We start from the raw sequence: 20,521 nt of genomic DNA on the forward strand, positions 1-20,521 counted from the left end.
GCCGATATATGCCGATAGGTTGCTTTTGAGATAAATGCAAATGATCCTAGATGCCTTTAAATCGAATCCTTAGGTACAAACCTCATAATAGAAGAGGTTTCCCTGTTTGGATCTGAAGTAACGTTTCTTCCACTTCTTGATGAAGGAAGCTCGTCGTCTGCCCATGGGCAGCTTCTCCATGTATCCTTCCATGCTGACCTCCCCAGCCCGGCAAAGGGGACTCTCGCCATCAGGCTGGTGCCGCTGGATGTTGGCGTACAGGTCCTGGACTATGGGAATCTGATCAGCAAAACGCAAGAACATACGCAGGGTACCAAGTCATGCATGTATCCTGTTAACAATTTGGAATTTTTTTTTTACACGTACGGTAGTATAAATACATGTACTAGCAATTAGTCAGTTACGCTGTACTCTGGGATAAGGGGGATTATCATAAATAACATCATACTTTGAATCCATTTACAATGGTAAAGTCAAAGGATGATCAAAATTTAACCCCAATGGTACATGTAACTCTGCTGGGTGCCTGGGTGTATTAACATTTCTGAAATAAAGACTCTCGCCATACATTTTACACCTCTCAAATGGATGGCATTTGAAGATTTTTGTTTTATTCAAGAACTTATTTTGCTTACCGGATCCCATTTCTTGACATTATCCCGCTCTTCAAAGTGAATAATCTCGCTGGTGTCATTGGCACCGAATACGATGGGCCCATCATATTTGTACACGACCTCATCGTGATGGTTGGAGGACAGACTTCCCCTGATGCTACCCTCCAGAATCTCATCAGGATCGAAACAGTCATCTGCGGGTGGGAACTCGTAGATTGCCGTATCATCCATGGCGGGAAGCGAGGCACTCAAAATGTGGTTGGTGCTGTTCTCATCCAGCCTGGCCGAGTTGAGGCGGTGCTCTGTGTTTATGTACATGGAGGAGACCGCCATGTAGTTCTGACCGGACTCGGGTCTGTTCTGGTGGCGTCGAGGCACGCGCAAAACTTCCTCGTATTCTGATTGGTCAAGGCTGTGTGTCAGGTGACTGTTGTGGAGGTGAGAGTTAGTGCGGAGGTTGGCGGTGGTGGGGCCATTCTGACCTTTGACCTGCCTGTCCCTGCATCTCATTGGTGTTTCATAGCTGCCGTCGTCCTCCACCCCAGAGCCATTCAGACTGTACATGTACTCTGGTTCTGCGATCAGAGGATCTTCCTCTGGGACATCCGAGTAGTCGCCGCTTCCGATGCGAAATATCTCCTTGGAGGCTGCCTTCTCCTCGTGATTACTTTCTTGTTTCTCCTGGGGTGCCTCAATATCACTCAGGAGGTCCTCCTTGCTCTTGCGGATGGCTTCTTGCATGGCTTCCACTTGGGCGGCCAGGCTCTGGACAAAGTCTCGGCAGGCTTCCAGATCGGTGGGTCTGGGTCCCTCCGGCACCACCTCCTCACTGATGGATTCTAGCTCAGCAAAGGTCTGCGTGTCTCTCTTGTGGCCCACGCAGCTGGAGCACTCTGAGGAGTTCTCAGAGTAGTCTGAGTCCTGCTGGTCTGTCAGTTCATCAGAGCTCACCTCGGAGCTCAGCTCAGAACTGGTTTCAGACTTTTTCTCGCTTTCCCATTCGACTGTCATTAACTGAAACAAGAACGATATCAGAGGACATTAGCATTGCACTGTCAGTCACAGAATAATCTTGCCATTCTTGGTCTTATATCCCTTAATCAATGGCAACATATAATTTCTGATCCATTATTTTTCTAGGTGGTTTGGATCGGCAGCGATTTCAGTGTTTATTAATATCCACTCAAGCTTATCCACTTATTAGGCCTAATATCCACCCATTTAATCCTAGTACCGGTAGTTGTTGTAATCACACGACCACGCACTGTAGTCCTCCGGCTCCAATTTCAAACCTGTAATAAGGACATCCTGACTCTGAGAACAGTACATGCAGATAACACTTCATGACCACTTGTGAGAGGTAGAGCTGTGTGCCAGACACACTGCATCCAGGCAATGGTTTGCGCAAGTACGCGTACATGACATGAAGCACAATGTAAGCACTTTATTAAGTTTATACTAAATGCTCACAAACCTTTGTCTTCACATGAGCCCCCTGCATACATGTATGGCAGCAGTGTGTCTGAGTACCTTGTAAGATATTTATTGTAACAAAGTACATGTATGTTTAAAGAGGTTGTGGAATGCTCGAAGACATTTCCGTCATTTTTCGGGTATATGTAGCCTAAGGTGTGATGAAATAAAAACGACTATTATGTCTGTCATGAAATGAGTACAAAAGGTATTTTTGGGAGCTGTTTTTCAGGTCCTGTTTCGACCCGAACGTGCAATTTGTGTAAAAGTCGTCGTTGGGGGCAGCAAACAAAACATAGTACATACATGTGTAAATCGGGACGTAATAAACAGGACTCCCCATGCAGCGTAGTATAAACGAGTCCTGTTTATTACGTCACGATTTTTCTCATTTTACGAAGAACCCGACGACTGTTAATTTCAATTATGCGCTCGCCGACCAAAAATTACTCGATGAATTTCAGTTTTATAAACATATAAACGCACATTACAAAAGAATGGGACTTTGTCATTTTGATATATATAGGTCTACTCTACAATATAAAAATATAAAAAACAAAACGACTTTCAGCATTCCACAACCTCTTTAAGGAGTCCATACCAAAGGATATTCATAGCCAAGTTACAGGTACTGTAGCATTTACAAGCAATCTTAAGATTACAAGAAACCTCCATCCTTTCAAAATATTTGACATGTGGGGGGGGGGGGGGTAAACATTTGAAATTTATGAACAGACAGGGAATAAACATTAACCCTAATAATTTACTAGGAACCATACCCATTCTGGCAAATTCCAACACCCACATGGGAAGTCGTACACACACACTATTGGACTTAGTTTCTGGAGGTATGCCAAACCCAATGTAAAAGACCATCAGCTTAGGGGTACTGTACCTATCCCAAAATATTTCAACAGAACCTGCTGTTTGGGCTTTGATGGGTTGAGTTCGGTTATATGTAGGGTTAAAATGTGATTTTGAATAGTGCCAGATTAGTAATGACGTCATCAAAGTCTGTCGATCCCAGCTCAACTGCAAAGTCATCCTGTCCAGTGTCTAGTCAAAGGCTATTACTTAGGCCAAAAAAAACAGGCTCCAGTTTCTGGTTTGCGCGCGCGTCGCCATAGCCATGCACGTCGGCAAAATTAAAAAGTTGTTTTCAATGTAAGACGATGTCTCAAAACAGCCAAACTTACTGGTTTGACTGGAATCCTGCTGCTGCACAATTTAGACGTGTTTTTAGATGGGGTTACGATCAAGTACATGTATAAGCTTTGTGTGGCTAGTAGTGATGCTTAATTGTCCCACGTCAAGTCAAATTTTGTGAGGTCAGCATGCATGTTTGTATGTTTACAACCATCGCTTGACGATAACTTTTTTCAAAAAGGCATTGTGTCCAGCAACCATTATCACCGGACGTTCACGATCGCGTGACGGATTATAAACTGGCCTTTAAGCACCTTTCCTTCGGGCCATTTCTGTCTTTCCTTTCCACCTACACTGTACATGTACATGTAGTCCCCTTCACTTGCACTAAATCCTGGTGAATCACCCGGTCAAGATGACCCACCAGAGTCTTAAGTGGATTCAACAGCCATGATGGCACCTGTTTGACTTGGGTTGACTCAAGCTCATACAGAGAGACAAAGGTGACGTGTGTCATATTTTACCTGAAGGTTGTGTGGGCAATGGACCGATCCAGTAAACACCGCCCACTGCGCACGTGGGCAAATTAACACGTGCTCCTCTCCAATGCCACGCTGCATTTTCCTTCCGCGCGCATCATATGCGCATGCACGCATGTCCGACTTTAGTGCACGCATGTCGGACATAAATCATGGCTGTGATTGGTCAGAACACCATGGGGCGGTGCTTACTGGATCTGGATCGGTCCATTGTGACGTCAAGTCAAGGACCTTTACGTTCGGCAAATTCTTCAACTAGGATTTCATATGCTCCTGCACAGGGCCATAACTGTTGCGTTTCATATTATACATGTACATTTTTAAAAAATTACAATAACACTCAAATCTGAATACTAATGTACACTAAAATCCTTATTTCAGCTACGTGTATATGGATGCTTGAGTACTAAGACAGTGAAAATAGACTTTTTACAAAATTGTTGTTATGTAGCAACAATTTTAGAACAAGCCTATTGATGGTCAACAGTACATGTACATGAACAAATCCCTGAAATGGTCTTTTGAGTGTGTGATTACAACTTGGCTTGAGATGTTTGTCATTACCCAAAACATGTAATTAAAACATTTCATGGCATCAACAACGCTGGCTTTTACATGGGTCTCTCTATGCAGGTAAAATCCTACTCTGGTTGGGACTATAGCCTTGTTGACCAGTGTACCCATTCTGCTTACGGTAGACCCACGCTTATTTCAACATGGATAGGCAACACCATAGTCTGCTCAGGGTGAACCAACGTTAATTTCAACTTTGGTAGACAAGACAATAGTCTGCTCAGGGTGGACCCATGTTAATTTCAACTTGGGTAGACAAGACCATACGTGCAGTTCTGCTCTGGGTGGACCCACATTCATTTCAACATGGGCAGGCCAGACCATAGTTCTGCTCAGCTTGGACCCACGTTAATTTCAACATGGGCAGGCCAGACCATAATTCTGCTCAGGGTGAACCCACGTAAATTTCAACATTGGTAGGCAAGACCATAGTCTGCTCAGGGTGGACCCACATTAATTTCGATGTGGGTTCCAGTAGGCAAGACAATAGTTCTGCTCAGGGTGGACCCACTTAAATTTCAACATCGGTAGGCAAGACAATAGTTCTGCTCTGGGTGGACCCACGTTAATTTCAACATTGGTAGGCAAGACCATAGTCTGCTCAGGGTGGACCCACATTAATTTCAATGTGGGTACCAGTAGGCAAGACAATAGTTCTGCTCAGGGTGGACCCACATAAATTTCAACATCGGTAGGCAAGACAATAGTGCTGCTCTGGGTGGACCCATGTTGATTTAAACATGCGTAGGCAAGATCAAAATTCTGCTCAGGGTGGACCCACGTTAATTTCAACATGGGTAGGCAAGACCATAGTTCTGCTCAGCGTGGACCCACTTTAATTTCAACATGGGCAGGTTAGACCATAGTTCTTCTCCAGATGGTCCCACGTTAATTTCAAAATGGGTGAGCAAGACCATAATTCTTAAATTCTTAATTTCAAAATGGGAGACAGGAATACAGTAAGAAAATGCCTATTGTCCGCACTCAGTCAACTGCCAGTACCGTAGGGTGATGGTGAGACCTACCCTTGATAAGCACTTGCGGTTACGCAGACACAGCTTGGCTAGCTTCTGCTCAGAGGAGGCAAACTGGGTGTGATCATCCTCCTCATCAGAATACTGCACGTTGCTGAGACGCTTGTACTCGTGCTGGAGTTTGCTGATGGCGTCTTGTAAGACATGGGCTGTATCCTCAAGCTCCTAGATGAGAAGAGAAAGGGATGTGGAGATGTCGTAATCAAAAAGTTTTTGATAGGGATATAGGAAGTCTGGTGGAAATAAAGCATATACGGTAGCTACAGACCAGTTGTTGAGACCGGAAAGTCCGAGACCGAGAAAAAGACCGAGACCTGAAGTTTCGAGACCGAGACCGAGACCAGCCCCTTCAAGGCGGACCGAGACCGAGACCAATATGGTCCGAGACCGAGACCGCTGATAATAAATAACAATAATCAAAATAAACTACAAGACACATAATTAAGTTGTTTTAAACTTGTAACCATTCTATTCACGAAGATTTACAGACACAATTTTTACCAGTGGCAGTGTTGACAAACTGATACATTACCGGTACATGTACATCTTACTTGAGCAAGAAGTAGTTACACGTAAGAAAAATGGGCTTTGATATGTTGTCTGCACCCAATCTTGACAGAAGTAAAAAGTTAAAGGTAGATGTTTCATCTGTTATAGGAACTCGGATCCTAAACTCCACATGTCACCCCCTGGTTTCAGCTATGACTTCTAACAGATATTAAAGATGCAACTTTAATTTTACATTGGGCTTCTTTTTTTTTCTAAAATAAATATAGGACTTAACTTCTACCAAGACTTGTGTACTTGATTTTGAAAAAATGGGAGCTAGAAAATGTCGAACTATTTTCTAAATTTCCGTCATGGAATATGGACTTGTACATGTAGACCCACAACTGGGGACTTTCCAACATGCAGTCCAAATCAACCACGATATATAACGATACGGTAAAAAGCTTGACAACATGAACTACGGGCTAGCAAATGTTTTAACTATCAAAGGTACTGAACAAAGTGAACACAAAGTAATCGATCGAGCTGTAAATGCTACATATTGCCGGTCTCAACCTGAGACTGGCCAAAATATCGAGACCAAAGGGGACCGAGACCGAGACCAAGACCGAGACCACAGCTCCCGAGACCGAGACTACAACACTGCATCAGGCTACAGTGAGGAACTGATGGGGCAAGACCAGCCAAGACATTGATGGACATCAAAGACAAGACTGGACTCAGCTTTGACCAGAGCTACTAAAAAAAAATAAATTTGGAATTTACTTGAAAATTCCAATGGTGCATCTTCATGTATTTTGACCGCAAACTATTTATGCAGCAAATTGTTTTTATGTTTTTAATCTGTCAATGCCAATCGACAAATGTCTGGGGTCAGATAGGTTATCAGTGTGTTTTGTGCCTTCTCTTTATCTGCCACTGCACTTTTGGGGAAATGAATGTATTCAGCCACAATGTTATCTCTGTTTCCGATATCACAAAAAAAAAAAAACAGAGACAGAAAACCTAGAAACGTCCCCCCTCCAGTTATTTCCACTTGAAACTTGGGCTGCTTTGAAGAGATATGGGTTGTATGTTCCAGGCTTTGAACAACAAAGCCAACATTTAATGTATGTAGATAGCCATGCTTGTCCTGCGTGCAGCCAGAGGCGTATACAAAATATTCTGATTTTCTTTAGGTTTTTTTTTAGTTTTCCTATACCGCAAAGGTCCTGGGTCCTGTGTCCTTGTTCTGAATCTGAGTCTACAACTTTTTGTGTGTAAACATATGGGGGAACACTGAGTTGGCCCATGCACTTAGTTGTACCCATTTGTATTGAACATCCAACAGGGGCGGATCCATGAATTTTAGCAGAAGGGGGGGGGGGGTTTCATCCAAATTTTTTTTTTTAAATGTAGACAAGTTTTTTCAATCAATAGTGAGGGAGGGGGTACCATACTTAAATTGGGGGCGCTGTTCAAATTTGACGCTTATTAACTCTATTATTACGAAATAGTTTACAAATACCACTAAAAAAAGCTGGTTATATTTGGTTTGGATGTCACAACAGGGGGGGGGGGTGCTTTGGATTTTTTTTATGGAATTTCTATGAAAAAAAACACAATTTTTGTGACAGAGCTGGGTTGTTTTTTTTGGACAGCCAAACCCCACCCCCTGGATCCGCCCCTGTCCGAACATGACACCCCTCTCCCCCCCCCCCCCCCCAGTAAAGAAATAGTACAGGCTGGCCCCAGACATAATACACACACCTCAATCCCTCCCTTGGGGGCTATAAATCTTATTCTGTGGCAATTATAAAAAAGGAAGAGGCAATTTTAAAAAAATACTGCAAGTGACTTGTGGGACCCCCCTGGCATGCTGGCAGTTTTTATAAAGTCACTTAGTATGGATACTTTTCAGTGTTCCTAACCACAGAATGGAAGATTTCTATTGTTTTAGCAAATAGTGACATAGACCTTTGACTTTTCAGCCCCAAAAGCAATAGGCTTCTTAACATTATCAAGAACAACCCCCAAACCAAATTTCAAGTTCCTAAGTAAAGTAGTTCTCAAGTTATCGTGCTGACAAGAGTTGAAGCTATAGTCCATCATTTGCAGCCATCCAAAAAGTAACTGGCATAATTATTGTTGAAAAACATACTTGGTTGAACGATAGTAAGAGGACTAAACTGCCTGTGAATTCTTCTTTCTGGCAAGCTGTCATTTTAAAGAAATAAATGAAAGAAGGCCTTTCCAAGGTGCGTCTTAAGACGCACTGTTGGAAATTTCCGTCAGTAGTTTGGTTTTTTTTATTCGGCGAAGCACGCGCAAGCGTTGACACGACGCACACGCGAGCACGGTTGCTATGATTCGTCGGATCAGTGCGCGACCACATTGTTCTTGCGTGTTTTAATTCATCTTTACTGCCGGTATTTAGTTAAATAATTTATAAGTTCATTGGATGCATTATTTATAATTACTTAAAATTAAGCATGTGTTGTTTTAAAAATAACTAAGAACTCAGCTGATGCCCCCCAAAATCAGAAAACTTATCCACAGTGTTAATTAGGAATACAAATTAAACCCCAAATAGACTTTGCCATCCGAGGGTTTTAATCTCTGATTATCAATGTTTTCCACAATGACGATTGATGAGAGCAGTTAGACAAACAGAAACTATACATAGAAACCGTTTATTTCACATCTGCATGCAAATCTACTGTATAAATTTAAAACAATTCGCACAGAAACAAACGGTTTAAAAACCTGTTTTCAGTTATAAATACCAGAATGTTTTCATACTGCATTCAAGAGATAAAAATAGGGGGAAAACAATAAAAAGTTTGAAAAAGTAAAATAATATTAAAATTTTGGATCAAAATTCACTGTAAAGGCAAAACTAATGGCAATGTGCTACAATGTGTTTACCATTTTGTGGTTCTCTCTTAAAACAATGATTAGGTAAAGGTAAAGATCCCATAGCCATTACTGGCCTAGGGGCAGTGGGATGTTAGAGGTCCACTGTTTCTTGCAATGTGTTTACCATTTTGTTGTTCTCTCTTAAAACAATGATTAGGTAAAGGTAAAGATCCCATAGCCATTACTGGCCGTAGGGGCAGTGGGATGTTAGAGGTCCACTGTTTCTTGGGCGCGGCATATGAGTGGCAGGGCTCAGTCCTCTCCTCTTGCCGTCTTACCTTCCCTGAACGAATCAGGTACCCATTTTACTGTTGTGTCGTCAGAGAGAGTTTTCCAGTTTTTGGTCCGAATGGGATTCAAACCGCCAACCTTCCACTCTGTAGCTCCACGCTCTAACCGCTCGGCTACGAGGCCCCTCCGTAGCCGAGCGGTTTAAAACAACAATGATTAGAACAACCTAAACTTACACTAGACTGCAGTTGTACAATGTAAAATACCCCCGAGTGCAGCTTGTTCACAAACACAAGTGAGATTCTGAGTTCTGATTCTCTTAGGAAATTGTTCTTATCCTTACAGTGGTTAAGAGTAAACTTCACTTAAATTGGGTAAAAAAAAAAAAAATTGCAGCCAAATTGCCAACCTCAAACTTTATATTGCAATATTTGGCCATTTCATTTTTTAACTGTACATGTGCAAGTTTGTGTGGTAAATGTTAATTAAACAAGCTAATTAAAGAAAACTTTTAAAGGAACCTTAAAGGAAACAAAGTATGAAAGACCAACAGTCAAACAATACAAAATAACTAGCAGATGATTTTGAGGACGATACCATAAACACACAATTTGTTATTTTTTCAGCCTTAACTTAACAAACCAAGTACTGAGCTAGAATTAAAAGTGAACTCTGAATTTGGAGAATAGTACAGTTAGTAATTAATATCTTTTTCTTACCGTTTCTTGGTCCTCATTTAGAACCATAGTGAGAGTTTTAAATGCTAACCACCAGTAAAGATCCAAACAATGATTCACACCGTAGACTCTAAAACTCACACTGTCAAATCGCTCCTAAGGCTCGGCTTTTCAACAAGCACAACAGAGTCTTGGGATTGAACTCCTCAAAGAATTCTTTCTCAGCCCAAACACAATGACACACTGTTAGTGTTCACTTAAATCCGTGAAACCTCAGCCCCGATTGAGTGGCAGAGCTAGGGTCATGCTTTGCCGCTCGCCACAAAAACACGGCACTATATAGGTATGTTTTTGCTGACAAATTTCCGTGCAGAGGAAGGGCCCTTTTACGTTAGCGCAACACGGACACGGGCGAGACTGGGATGTGAGTCACGGCTAAATAATAAGCAGTGGGGCCGGGCTGTCATTTCGGACTGAACAGGCTGCAATCCATCGTAAGCCTATTCACAGTGCAATCTTTGTTCCTCATGCTAACAATTACATGCCGTGTCAGTGGAAACAGAAGGGAGTGTTTATAGGTGTGGCCAATGAAGTGGACACGCCCCCTGACATACTGCGTCACACCGTATCACTGTCAGACAGGCTACCATGTACCACAGTCTAAACGCTGGCTTTATGCAAATATCAATTGTATACATTGTATAAATATACTAGGATTAATTAATTTACAGCAGTTGAAAGTTTATTTACAATGTTCATCTCCTTCACATTTCTGGCCACCATCGCCACTATCATATCCCAGTCTTGCTAAAGAAACAATCCATTTTCTTCAAGATGTTTGTCACTCATTTACACTATCAAGAAAAGGACATTGATTTATTTTGGTGCATCATTTTGAACCCTTAGCTCCTCAGATCCACACAGCAACGAAGGAAACACAAATCTTGAAAATCCACAGCCCTATCATAACTTACATTGTGTCCATGCAGCATATCGGCATCAAATCAGGAATCTCATACTTCTCCAAAAGTGCTAAACCACAAAGGTCATAAATTACTAAATCTTTAGAAGAGACTCAACTTTCAAAACACACAGGTTAATCTCTTCAAAGTAATGTAACAAACCAAGTTGCTTAATTGAATTTAACAAGATTTCTTTTTTAGAAACAATAGTGACACTACATACATGTTATAAGAGGAAGATTTACAATGTACTCGGCCTCCACAAAATGTTTGTGCCTTAAAGGCTCCAAGACCACCGGCTCCTGCGACGCCCAATTCCGACAGGGGATCAGTTTTGTCGATTTTTCATATGTACAATGTAGGGATGCCATTTGTAAATTTAGCTGCACGCAGGCTTGGCCATTACTAGCACATTGCCGTAAAAAATGGTCCTCCAATCATTTTATACAACACACCAAGCGCCGGGGGTTTTGTGCACAAATTTTATCAGATTCCCTATCATGCTCAAGTGACTTCGGCAAAAACCGCAAGCCTCATCATAAAAAATAAGTTAACCGAACCAACTTTTACGAGAATGAGTTCATAATGTATGTACATGTGGTTCCAGTTTATTTCTTTTTTGGGGGGGGGGGCTGCTTTAAATATACCAGGTATGGTGGTTCTTTCTTGAGATTTTATTTTTAATACTGGCCAGTCACTCTTCCAACACTAATCTTCCCAGATGTCTACACTTCCCAGCAAATTAAGCTTTGAACTGAATTTCTGAAGCTTTAATTTGAATTTGAATTACTGTTCATGATATTGATAATAGCCTAATAATAAGGCTATTAGTTTCTTATTTTGTACCGGTATCTTTTGCTTAAATGTCTTCTCAACTAAATCCTCCCTTTACATTACTCCCCACATTTTCAACCCCAACACAAATAGGCCTTCGCCCTATATACCCGATCATGATCGGGTAAGTCAGCTTGTGACATTACAGGCATATCTTACTTGAGAACATAAGCTCAACCTTGGGAGGAATTCCAGTGAATGTTGTTAAGTATAGCTGGGTGGCATTAAGCGTAATCCCATGATGACAGGCTGATGTACACGTATACATAAAACATGTACACTTAGATCAATTAAATGTTTACATGATTGTGTACTTGTATACATACAGCAACAGGTGCAGATCAACATGTCTGCAGAACCAGACATGTTAAAAGCAATGGGATCGCTGTTCCAATTCTGCTCAACAGAATTTTTATTTCCTTCCTTGATAAGGAACATGTCACTTTGCACAGCTAGGCTTGGTTGTTAGTACTTAACTCAGGAATAGTGTAGAACTACATGTAATATGGCATCAGAACAACATGTGTACTTTCTCAATGTAGGCCTACTCTCCATTTCAGATCAATTAAGTTTTCAAACATTAGGATATTAAAGCAAAATTTCATATTTTATCTTGTACATCAAGTAGTGTCAACTGACAACAGATAGAATACTTGCCATGCTTACTGACGACATTGATACTGAATCTAATATAAAAAATCAACAAATTAGTACAGAATATTTCAATTTGCTAGTGCCTTCCAAATACACACAAAATGTAATTGTAAGGTTTGCCTTAGAAGAGGCTGACATTTCAAAAAGGGAAGCACAGTAAAATTCTGTCGTTTTTGTAAGTACTACGATACAAAGTGGAAACATTTGTACATATATAGGCAGATTTTGGTGGGTTTTTTTTTGGGGGGGGGGAGTTGGGGTTGGGAACGGGTGGGATGGTTGGTGGGGCTCTGGATTTACATTTTAAACACCTTTGGTTTCGAAAAGTGCAATGTCTTGTGCTTGTGCAATCTTAATACCAGGTCTCACATGTTTGAAGAGAAACTTTTACATGTACAATACATCTACTTTCTTCCTCGAAACCTTCCTCACCCCAAAATAAATGTACATTATATGGTCCTACCCCCTCTCCTTTGCAAAAAAACATTTCTGGGTCCATCTTCTCATGTACTGGCCCTTGTATCATTATTCATCACACCACATGTTCTCAACAATGAAGCAAAACAGAATGATTTTGACCCTGTTAGGAGAGACAAACCCCCTGTCTGGCCCATCCCATTCAGTCGGCCGACGTGTGCTAAAAAGGATATTAGTCATTCAGAAAATTGTCTGTTTCAACGACCGGTGTTTGCTTTAGGGCAACTCACTTCACAATAACATGTTGACAGGAATACAGGATTTGGTCTGCTCTTCATACAAATGCCACAAATCAAGTTCAGAACTAAATGATGTACATGCCTACTAGTATAATATGCTCAATGAATGAATACGTAAATGCATGAGTTTATGCCATTTTGACAAAGCTGTCAAAATTACATGTACTGCACATGACTATATAACGATGACACATGTGTTAACTACATCCCACAATGTACAAAATGCAGTCTGTAGTTTTGACTTTAGGAATTCAAGTTTGCCAACAAGACTTTTTCAATTTGTCTTAACTAACTCACAGCGCAACCTTTGGTAAGGAGCCTGCAGTTGGCTGTACAACAACAAAAAATATAGGCCTACATGTAGTATATTTTTGTGCTTGTGTGTAAGGTCACAATATTGGTGACCAAAAGTGGGACATTAGCGAACTGAGTCTGAAGCAAGATGAAAGCTGCATGCTGTTACTTTTCTCTTAAACTGTTGAGAGAGACATCCTTAAGTGGAAAACAACATTGAAAAGATAATAGGCCAAATATCTTTCACTGCCAGGCAGATTATATCACATTTGGTATTTTTGGACAGTTAATGTTGGTTACATGGTGTCCACTTTCCACCTGTACCGTATCAAACAAGGCAATTGTGGGCTTCTTGTAGTCTTGTCAAGGTATCCATTTCTTATCGTGTATTAAAATCAAATTGTGGAAAAAAGCTTGGGGAGAAGTACATGTAGGTTTTTTTCATTATTAAGTAGACTTTTTGTTTGCCAATATTGTGACCTTACACTTTTGCTGACTTTCCTGCAAAACTCAGCACCCTTCTTTTCTGTTTTTTTTTTGGGGGGGGGGGTGTTTAATACAAATAGGGAGGGGTGTTAAGCCACCATTTCCTATTGTTTATGCACTACAAAGTACCTTCCTTTCTGGCCTCTATTTTCAGATAACGAAACGTCCATTTCACTCACTAACCCTGCGGAATTAGGATCATTATATTTAGAAATCCATTTTTAGGAGGAATTATATTTTAATACCGGAAGCTAGCCAATTGGTAAGCCACTGAATATTTTATGCAGCCGATTTTAACAAATTTCAAACACCACAACTGTCAACAGCTGTCACTGAACCGAAATTGCTTTTCTTTGGGGGGGAGAGGTGCGTAAGGGATAATGTTAACCCTGCCTTAACCCTAACCACCCCAACTCCATCAAAATCCATCCCCCCATTTTTATGGATTTTGGTGGACTTGGTCCAGAAGGCCCGGCACGACTAAATATTGATGGAGTACATTATGATGGACTTGGGCCTAATTGCCTGAAGCAGTGCTAGGGGTATCCGATTGATTTTGCCTAGCTTCCTGTACTACTATTGTGATAAAAGCCATGTGTAACATTCCATGAATGTCAACCAGTGCGCCAGTGGTAGATTCCATTATGTCATAGACGCACAGTGATTGATGGATTTAGATGGAATTGGTCCAGTTCCTGGTAAAAGACGCTAGGGAGTTAGTAATCCAATTTGAAAATATGTGCCGTGTTCTATCCAAACTAGACTTTTCTAGGGGTGATTTTGATATTCTAGGCTGAATGTTTAAATCATTCTTTTCATTCATATCTGAAACCAAAACTGTGACTCAGATGGGAAGTGTACTGTAAATTGTAATTACTGTTTGGGGGGAAAAATAAACGGGAAAATACCATATCATGTACTTGTACAGTGTAGCTAGTAGACCTCCAAGCGGGGAAGTACACATGAATGCTGTCATTCATTTTATTATTCATATCCTGGTTTCTTCAAAACACAATGACTTAGGCCTATTGGTTTCTATAAAAAAGGAAAAAGAAGAGTACCGGTACTAAACATTAAAAATATATATGCATTTGATTTCAAAGACATGACAAATTAAAGAGCTTTGCAAGATTTTTCGTTCAGATGTAAAGTCTGATTATTTTAATATATATATTGCTCAAATCTGTGAGCAAGTGAATGACTAAATGTTGGTGCTGGGGTTACTTCCCTCGCCTTCCACCGCTATGGCCCAGGTTCGATTCCAGCCTGGACCCCATGTGGATTGGGTTTTCAGTCCCTGCCTGATTCCGTGGGTTTTTTTACCCAGAATATTCTTCTGGGGTTTTCCTCCCACCTCTTAAACTGTAATTTCTTCCCATTGTCTTCTCTCCACAGGTTTCTTCAGGCTTGTGAGCTACATTGTACAGTGTCTAGAGCACTTTTGAGGAATCCTTGGTTTCATTACCAAAAAGAAATAAAATAACTAATTAGGCCTAAATACAAAAACATGTGCTGGAAACTTGACACATTGTTCAACTGCAGCTGCGCACAACTAATTCTCTGTCATCTAACAAAAAGTAACATTCTCGCTCCATGATATCGTAACAAATTATGTTATGCTATTAAACCATAAGCGTAAAAAGTGTCTACAAAATTCTTGTGGTGTGCCCCCCTCCCCCAGCTGGTACTGTGGTCCCCTAATGCCCGGAGGCAGCGACTGGGCTGACTTACATCTTAACATTAAAACCCTAACTCCCTAGGCCTTTTTGCTAGGATGTAGCCTCAATCCTGCAAAATCCTCCAATTGGCCTCATGGAAAAATAGCATATAGCCTCAATCCTGCAAATTCCTCCGTTATTTCTTGAATATGGTCCATGGAGGGATGACCACTGCCTGAATCCTGCAAAATCCTCCGGCTATGTCTGTCAATAGGCTGAGGCAGAGGCAGTGACATCCTGGAGCAGTGCGGAGGATGTCAAGTATAATCAAGGACTAAATTTATGCAAGGCTGAGCATAAACAACACAAGGTCCGGCCCAAGACCTTGACACAGTGCGTACTCCGAAATCAGCAACGCACTTTTGCCATGTAACCTCAATCCTGCAAATTCCTCCAATTTGCAAAAAGGATTTTGGAGGATTCAGGGCGGTTAGGGTTAAAGACCTTTTTACACTTGAGCCTCTCGACCCGGGTTGAACTCAACCCTAGGCAAACCCAGTACCACTGGGTTTTTTTTTAATTTTTCAACCATGCTCAATCCTGCATTGTTTCACACTTGTCTTGTGCAAACCAAGCTTATTTTGCTCGGTTACTACTGTTTTGAACCCTGGTGAGAGTTTCAACCAGGGTTGACGATTTCAAGAGATTTCAAGTGTGAAATGCCACATTTTTTCAACCCTTTGTCAACCCCGCGTCAACCCCGATATTTGTCCAGTGTGAAAAGGGTATTTGTGAAACACATCAGGAAACAGTTATATTATTTTGTCACGTACCCTTGGGCCCAGTATTTGCAGAATGGCATCAAATTCCTCATCAGTTAAATCCAACAGGTGGGAGCCTGAAATACTAGAGTTGATTCGTGAGGCGATACGCCGGGATGAACAGGCCATCTGTAGCGGAGAAAAAATTGCATCAAAATGGGTCATGGAATACTTGTCAATCTTGTCCAAAAAGCTGAGAACCTCACAAATGTATAGAGTCCAACACTTTTTTTCACTTGGGGTTCATTCTTGTAGTGCAAAAAGTTGAAGAAAACCATTAAAAAAACTTAGTTATTCAACTTGGCTGGCAAAATACTCAGGGCCTCCTCTTTGAATGCTACAAATTTTGGAATCAAAATGAGTAAAGTTGACATAGTTTTGCATGATACGGTACGTCATTACTTACATACATGTAATACTAGCTAATAATTGGCATGTCCTGTGGGAAGCAATGGTGATAGAGTCATTCCCAATAAGCTGTTTCATGGTAATATGCGCCAACTTGTTCGCGGGGCAAAAAGAACATGCGTTGCTACATGTATACGCGGGCGCATTTTGTAATGAACGCATGATGACTTGGAAGCAACAAAGTTTTCCAATGACGATGCATGCACAGCAACGCATGTAAACTTGCCCCTTGGGCAAGATGGCACATATTAGGCGCCCCCAAAAAATATTCGGTCTCTTGTCGGACCAAAGTTCCGCGGGGACGCGGGGACGCTTTTTTTTTTTTTTTTTTTTCTTCAATCTTGGATTGTACAGACAAGGTGGGGTACTATTTTGCTTTTTTGGTGTCCTCATGAACATTGGTGTCCTCCATAATTTGCCTTGGTGCTCTCGATCATTTGCCTTGGTGCAATTTCCCATTCCTTGGTGCTCTTTGGTAAAAAAAAATTGAGGAGGTGCGGCAATAGAGGGCGCTGTTGGAGCTACCGCAGAACATTTTGGGAAAAAAAAGAAGATTGACGCGCATGATTAAAATCGACGCGCGCGCTGATTCCATTGTTGAATGGAAACATAACAATGGACACTATGGCAAAGACTAATGGTCCAGTTTGATCTGTTGCGTATGTATGGTGGATGTGCACGCGAGCAGCATGCAAAAAAAGGCGAATTTGACATCGTCAATCGTCATACCTCACAAACATTGATGAAGAAAGAAAATTTAGCGTTGTGCATATGCGAACAACTTGAATTCTCTGTTATTTTGAACAATCATCAACCTTAAATATATTTTCAAATGAAAATTGAAATAAGTTTGATTACTTTTGCTGGTCAGTTTCGATAGCTTTCGTGTCGTAAATGAAAATTATTCAGTCAGTGACCAACAGAGGATGTTTGCAATCATGCGCGTGGTTACTCCTAGAACTATGATGCTCCGAGTGAGCGGAGCCTCATAGACACAGAACTCCGCAAAATTGTTTGCAGCACAAAACACCAATTAAGTACAAAAACGTCCATCAAAACAGAGACATTTCCCACAGAACCGCTGCACAGATTGCCCCTAAACTTCTAACAATACCTCATGACATACTCACGTTATGTGCACCCAACAAACATCGGTGGATTCTGTCTGTTTTCGGCAAAAATGATGAAAAATATGCCCTTTCCGCACTGAGCCAACCTAACACTTGAAACGAGCACGCGCGCAGAATGATCGCAGTCATTTTCTGTTCGATCGCTCGGAGCGCGCCGCGGGGGGTACGTACTTGCACTTGTACGCATGCGCATACTATCGTTCCGCTCTACACCATACCCCCCGCGGCGCGCTCCGCGCTCGGAGCATCATAGTTCTAGGAGTAGCGCGTGGTATCTTTTTTTTCCCGCAAAACTCTCCTATTGTTGTTACTGCAATTTGCATTGGTCTATAAGAATGTGTTCCGGTCCAGTAAATTTTAAGAAGTACTGGCCCTGTGGTCCAGTCCAGTGGATTTTTATGAAATTTGAATGATGCGTGGATCAGAAGACATAGGCCTACCAAACAATACCATAATTTACACAAAAGTGAACCAAATAAAAAAGGATAATTTACAAAAAAAACAACAAGTAAAACAAAAATCCTGTAGTTAACCTAGGTATGCTAGGCCCTACTTAGTTCTAGAACTAGAACTTAGAAGGCGCATGGCCGCGTGCCTTTGTTCTAGTTCTATGAGACTACGACAGTACGAGCCTTCACTTCAGTCATTTCAGAAAACGCAGTGGCTATTGTTACGGCAGCCGTAACGCATTTCCCATTTTCTATCGTTACGGTAGACTGCAACTTTTATAAAAACATGACAAGAAAATATAAAATTAGAAGGAAAAAAGTGAATTTGAACGTTATGAAATTCGGACTTTATTTCCCTTTTTAAAAAAATCCTTCAAAGCCTCAGGTTAGAAAAAGAAAAAAAATCGAGTGCAAAACTGAGATTCGAACCCGCAACCTCGCGGTGCAAAATCCTACCCTCTATCGCCTGAGCTGTCGCACTGCTCGCTAAAATGTGTGGAATCAAATAATTATATACCTGCGTGCATATCCAAAAAGTATCGTAGAGGGCGCTAAACAACGACTGCCGTAACGATAGCCAATTCGTTTTATGAAATTTGATGATGCGTGGATCAAAAGACATAGGCCTACCAAACAATACCATAATTTACACGAAAGTGAACCAAATAAAAAAGGATAATTTACACCAAAAAAAACAAGTAAAAAAAAAATCCTGTAGTTAACCTAGGCATGCTAGGCCTACTTAGTTCTAGAACTAGAACTTAGAAGGCGCATGGCCGCGTGCCTTTGTTCTAGTTCTACGAGACTACGACAGTACGAGCCTTCACTTCAGTCATTTCAGAAAAACTTTCTCCAAATTTTCCTCCACTTCAGGAACTTCTAGTTTAGCATGCAGGTCCACATAACTGATGATAGTGTGACGTGTGACACTGTCATGACTGTGTTTGGCTTAATTTTGGGGCTAGGAAAAAACTTTTTTGGCTAAAAAGTGTCACCGTAGGCTAGTTTGTTTTAGAATTGAACATCGACATAGGCCTACAGGAAGGGAACCGGTAATGTTCCCTCTATTCTCTTTCCTGAACTACAAATGATTCATGTCGTGCAACACTTTCCCATGATAATTGATATAGCGCCTGACTCACAACCTACCGACTGAGTAAGAAATCACAGCTTTTCAAACAACCCCCTCACTCGACTGGAGTTAAATTAGGGCCTACAAAAAAAACCTGGGTCACTTTGGTGCTGCCATAACTGCCAACTTTCATGACTTTACAAATAGGATCACGTTATACTTGGCCCAAATGAATTTCATTCTGCGAGTCCTTACGGCACCTAAAGCTTACCTTGAGCACACTGAGAAATCTTTAAAGCTCTGCTTGACAAATTAATGTAAGAATACTTCTGCGCAGTGGCCGGTAAACAGTGTATTTTCCTGCAGCGAGGAAAACCTGATGCTCCGAACAGCGGCCATTTTTCTGGGTCCTGAAAAGAAATCTGCCAAGAAAAGTTTTTTTCGGCACAAGAGGGCGCAGTTTTCAAAACTTTCCGATCCTTTTTTCAAGGTGGCCGCGCCGCGCGGCGCGGAGATTTACACAATTAGCGACTTGGAATATCACCGTTTTTTATATCCACCCTGCAAACATTACAAAAGAAGATCATTTGCGTCCTTTCTGGTTTAACGTTGTTGATTAACAACGAATGTATTGTGTTACGCAAGCGGTTTCTGAGATCGTGCAGTACTGCCCACTAGCTTGTTCACGATTTGTCTGAAAAATCCATAGTTCGGACTTCTCTTTCTAAAACTAAAAGAAAGAAGACTTCTTCTCATTAAATACTTTCTCAAAAAGTTTGAAAAGAGCATCCCAGACAACCTACCACCCAGTCACTTTCTGTCCTTTTTAATTATTCTTTCCAGCTTGTTATTATCTTTTTTTAAAATTCATTTAGGGTTAAAATCTATTTGGGTTATGTATACGCGTGGCGCAGAAGCCTTAAAGGGGGATTAACAGTACTGGGTTAGGCATGCCTTATTTTGTATGTGTCAAGTGATTAAAATATCTTTTGTGGACCGTTAGATCATCTTTTTCAAAGAGGTGTTTAAATTTGATGATTTGATAATCCCTGAAAATGTCAAATTATATAGAGATGTCAGAATGGGAGATGTAAACGAAGTTAAAGGTGAAATTTGTACCCGTTATGGGCCTCAGAAAATTTCCCATGTGGTGTCACACACAAATGTCATCAGCAGGTAGTTCAGATTCATATTTCATACACTCAACCAAAAAAAGAAAGTCCCCTCCCCCTACCAATTCTTCTTGTCTAACTCACAAACTACTGAGCATCTCTCGCTCAAATAACGACTAATCAGAACAGAAATTCCAGCCATACTCTTTATTTGGTCCGAAACAGTGATG

At 41.1% G+C, this 20,521-nt stretch overlaps 1 pseudogene; it reads right to left on the reverse strand.

The window, feature by feature from the left end:
- LOC119721898 overlaps positions 1–19,589 on the reverse strand; it is a 50,732-nt pseudogene extending 31,143 nt beyond the window's left edge.
- Positions 19,590–20,521: the final 932 nt, after the last annotated feature.

The sequence above is a fragment of the Patiria miniata genome, unplaced genomic scaffold (genome assembly GCF_015706575.1).
Source record: "Patiria miniata isolate m_02_andy unplaced genomic scaffold, ASM1570657v1 HiC_scaffold_14, whole genome shotgun sequence".
Taxonomy (NCBI): Eukaryota; Metazoa; Echinodermata; class Asteroidea; order Valvatida; family Asterinidae; genus Patiria; species Patiria miniata.